We start from the raw sequence: 5,063 nt of genomic DNA, 5'->3' as shown, positions 1-5,063 counted from the left end.
GAACCTTGGTTGATATCTTATCTTTGATCTTTTCTACTAGTTTTGCAAGTATCTCTTTTGTTTGTGAGTTGTGTAGTGTGTTCACTATCTGAATGACACCCTGCACGCCTCCTCTTGTTCAGTACATCCCATTGATTAGTAGGGATTATTCTTTCTTTCTGACTTTTGAGCCTATTGCGAAAGTTGGCCTTGCATCTTTTGTGGCTGCTCCTCTCCCTCTGATTCCAGATGATCCAGCTCTTTGTGATGAGTTTCTTGTGTCATACAGTAAGAAATCGGGCTTGGTTCGTGGTACTTCCATTGTCCTAACACCTAGAGGGTTAGGGAAGGCTTTGTCCCTTCCCTACAAAGGGGAACCCTTTGTCATAGCCAGACAATTATTCTCAAATGAAGATATCCTCAAGTTGTTACAGAAGTAGACTAAAGAGATCCTTGATGTCAAGAAGGTGATTAACACTTCATGAGTATCTTTCTCAACGATCACTGATCCTCTTTGGAAGTTAGTCTACCAATTCCTTCACGACAGGTTCATGCCTGCCAAGGCACCATCTCACTACTTGTCCAAGGAGCTTTTCATGGCTTCTAGGATGGTTTTAAGAGGGGTTGCCATTGATTGGAGCACTTACCTTCTTACGAAGATGGACCAACATTTTGTCAAGGTGACTAGAGGGAATGTTACCAATGTAACCTTTGGTTCATACTTATATGCTTTTTTGACATATTCAGGCCTTAAGAAGGGTGTTTTACCTCCTCCCCCATCTGATCCAGTCCCTCCCTCTTCACCTTCAGAAGATTCAGAACCCATTGACATAGAGGATACTGATTTCCCTCCTCCATTGGGCATTCAGCGGAAGCGCTTGAAGTGTGTAGTAGAGACAATTCCACCAATCATTCCTTCAGTGTCAGTTCCTGCTACCTCTGGAAGTGAACTCCCTACCTACCTCACATGCAACAACTTATTCAGGACACATCGAGAGGGTTCTTTGGATATATTAGTCCCTTCGCTGAACCGCTTAGTGACAGGGGATGTTATCCCATTCCTTTGTAAAGACATCTAGAGTTCTATTGAACTCTCAGTGATAGCTTGTGCTCAACAGTTATATTCTTCTTTCTATGAAGAATTGATGCAATCCAAAGACTAGATGAATAAGGCAACCACAGAGCTAGCCTCTGCCAAAGACACTCTTTCTGATCTATTTAAGTAGATGGAGTGGCAGACAAAAATGATTGAGACCTAGAGAGAATAAATATCTTCTTTGAAAAATCAATTAGCAGAAGCTTAGTCCTGAGGTCACTAGAGTTTATGATGAGAAAGGGAAAATGTCCAAAGAAGCTCAAGAGTTCAAGACTCTTCTGGATACGACACTGTCAGACTTGCAAACTGCTCATAATACAGTGGAATCCCAAGCCTCCCAGATTAAACAGTTGAAGGATCAACTGGCGCAGTCACGATCCATTCCCCCAAGTCCTAGTGTCCCCATGATTCCTTTTATGTCTCAGCAGGACTTGGCTACTCTTCAACGGAATGCCACTTTATGTCCTTTATTTTGGGCCAAGGTTGAGAGATTGCAGTCTTGAATGGATATCTTATGGACTACTTTTGAGCAGTTTATGGAGTTTGTTGCTCCCGCCCACTCTTTCTTTGTTCATTATCAACAATAGAAGTTGGCCTTTTATGTTAAACTTTCAACCATGGATTTATCTCCTCCAGAGGATGACTAGAGTGGACCTTGGTGTGCGGATCTGTTGTCTGAAGTGGTAAGGATGGTGTTTGAGGATTCGGTAGTTCCAGATTCAATGTTGATGTCCTATATGTACCTCAAAGGTGACTTGTTAGTTCCAGATGATGAAGACCTCTCTTGGTATGTTGGAGATGTAGTCTTGCAAGCAGTACTATGTGTACACTAGTTGGAGCTTAAGATTGATGAAATGTTTCAAAATTATTCTTCTAGAGTAGCTGATTGTCCAGAGGATTCTTGGCATCCTATGCTGGATTCTGTGATTTTAAATCAAAGACACTTAAAGGCTTTGTCTCATGTGCAAAATGTCAACCAACTAAGGGTGGATTTGTTATCCTATCTTTCCAAGCAACCTCCTTTTGATCCTTTATTTTTTGAGGCCTATGCTAGACAACTGCCTTAGGACCATTAGTTCCATCCTTGACCTACTATCAACACATGACTCATAGGTATGACGCGTATCAGTCTCTTTTCCAGAATACCCCGCATGTCATTTTACCCCCTTCTATTTCAACCTAAAGATGCACCCCATATTCCTATTTTTACGCAATGTCCTTTCATAATTGATAGGGTATTTTCTCCCCTTCTTCATTGTTCTCTCCCATCTTCTCATTTCCTGTCCATGTTCCCACCACATTTCCTTACTCCTTTCCTTTCTAATACTGCTAAATTACCAAATTCTCCTACCTTATCTTATTATTCTTTTTATGATTTCACTTATCCTATCTTCATCCTTTATCTCTTATTCCATTCCCGTCTCTTTCATCTTTTATTTAGACTCCCCCTCAGTTGGTTACAGAATATGAAGGTTTTGATCAAACAATCTTGAGAAGAAGAAGTTGGAGTACTGGAGATTCTTTGACGGGACCCCAAATTAACTGGCATGTGATTCTAGGAGAATGGATGACTACAAATCAATCCTTTCACAATTATTTACATTTTTCTTAGCTTCATTCTCAATCTTTGGATCCATCAGTGCGACTGAGTGCCCATTTTTCATGGTATCTAGCCTTTATGCACCGTCACTCTCATAGTGATCAAAATCAAGTGCCAAAGTTATGTTTGGATGTCAATATAGATGTGGATACCCATCAGTTGGATGTGCTTTATTTTCATGCTTTCTGCTTGCCAAGAAGATTTGTTATCCTACTGGAGAGAATGTATTCTTATAATTCTTGCAAAATCCTCCAAAAACCTTTGTGGATGAATCTTTATCCCTAGAAAGGTTTACAAATCATCAATTCTTTAAAAGGGATCATCTTCATTGATCCGTTATCCTTTTTAACTTTGATGCTTGATTATAATACATCTATCTATTTTTTTTTCCTTCCAAAGAGGTGCCATTCAGATATTGTTTGTGCAAGTGGTATGAGTTGTGGTATGTGTATATTGTTTATCTTTGTTGAATGGAGCTGAAGTTGACACTGGATTGATGAAGAAGATATTGGATTAAAAACTAGCAGAAGATGATGTTGATTTAAAGAAAACTCTTATACCCTTTATGCGTTTGTGTTGCTATCAAATTTTTAAGAAAATGGACATAATATCCAAAAGGGTGTTTTTCTTTTGTTGTAGTTTTATCAGATACATAGGTTACTTGTTGGGGTTGTGATTGGATGATTTTATGAAGTGTTGTTGAAGAAAAAAGATCACATTGAGCTCTTTATTGAACTTATATTCTTCTTTTCCTTAGGTCGCAAGGACGCTTCCTTTCTAAGTGTGGGGATATGTTGAATGCTGAAATGACTAGATTTTTTGGTTGATTTTTGTTGTTTTTAAGGCCTGAATGGTTGATTTTTGATGGATTTTGAGTGATGTTTAGTTGTTTTGGAAGTTTTTGAGAGTGTTTTGGATAACTGATTATGTTTTGGAAGCTCATGATAAATTTTAGTAGAAATATGAGGTTCTATGATGTTTTGATAGGTTCTGATACCTTCTGTTTAGCTTCTATTTTGTTCTGATTTTCTTCTGTATGAAGCATGGATTGCTGGTTGATAAAGGTTGAGGTATTTAGAAAGCTTATTGAATAGTTTTTGATAGTTTGGGATGGTTTTAGTATGAGTTATGAGGTTATGCTATTCTCTGTTGACCTTCTGTAACTCTCTGTAGACCTTTTGTAGAGCCTCTGTTTCTGTTTTGTTCTATAGATCTTCTCTATGTGTTCAGTGATATGAGGATATACTTTGGGAAAGTTTTCTAAATTTTGGAAAGGATGAATCTAATTTCAAAAGAGCTAAAGCAAATGGAAGAAGCAGCTGTTGAAGACTGAAGTGAAATGATAGTAGTGAGCTATGAAGAGACACTATAGTGGCTCTGGTGCTCTTTCATACCTCCCATCCCTCTTGGAGGTGCATCCACAACCAATAGAGGATTATTGAGAGTCATTATTGAGTATTGTAATGAGGAGATGATGTACCATTGATTGAGAGAGAGAGAGAGAGAGTCAGAGATAGCCAATTCTATCAAAGTTTCCAGCAATATTTCAATATCCAACAAGCAAGCCTTGGAAAGCTTTTGAAGATTTGAAGATTTCACTAAAGTACAAGCATCAAGCATAGTGAAATTTTATGCTACCATTGCTTGTGTTTTTCAACACACTACAAGTCAACTTGGTTACTAATAAACCTCAATCAAGTGAAGCCATTTTGAAGCTATTTTTAGCAAGCATTTTCCATAAAATCAACAAGGAGGTGGCAGAAATCCAAGCACCAAAGCATCAAACTCAGGTGCCTGAAAGCATAATATCTATTGATAAGTGTTATTTGACACTACATTCCTAGTGTCTCTTGACACAATTAAATCTTTTGCTACTCAAATGTGAGTGTTTTTGGTGATGACTTTCTGTTCCTTGTTGTGGTTCTCTAAATAATAAAACAAAAGCTTGATGATATTACAAGATATATTTTATTGCAATAGAAACCCTTTTCCTTAGTGTTCCTCTTGGGGCTCCATTGTGGTTCTTTAAAGAATGAAACAAAATCTTGTTGATGGTATAAGATAGATTTTCTTGTAGTAGAAACCCTTTTTCCTTGGTGTCTCTCTTGGGCTCCAAGGAACCTTCAGGTTAGTCCTCCATGGGTAACGACAGGACTCTTCCCTTGCAGGGTAGACCTAAGGTTATAGAGCAAAAAAAAAAAGATTATTCTAGTTAGAGTACGAATGGCGATGGCAGAAAGATAAACTTTGGGCGACTACTAAAACGTTATTCATCACGTAATAAAGGTGGGTACGTTATAGAAAGTGCTAAAAGTGGAAGATGTTCAAAAGCATTGCTTAGTTGTTGATAGCTAACATTCCCCAGTGTAAATAATTTTACTTATTCCT

Source organism: Lygodium microphyllum, chromosome 1 (genome assembly GCF_053477565.2).
Source record: "Lygodium microphyllum isolate KBCC chromosome 1, Lygodium_microphyllum_v1.1.10, whole genome shotgun sequence".
In the NCBI taxonomy this organism is placed as follows: Eukaryota; Viridiplantae; Streptophyta; class Polypodiopsida; order Schizaeales; family Lygodiaceae; genus Lygodium; species Lygodium microphyllum.
The sequence above is the reverse complement of the archived record's forward strand: the minus strand, read 5'-3'. Positions refer to the sequence as shown.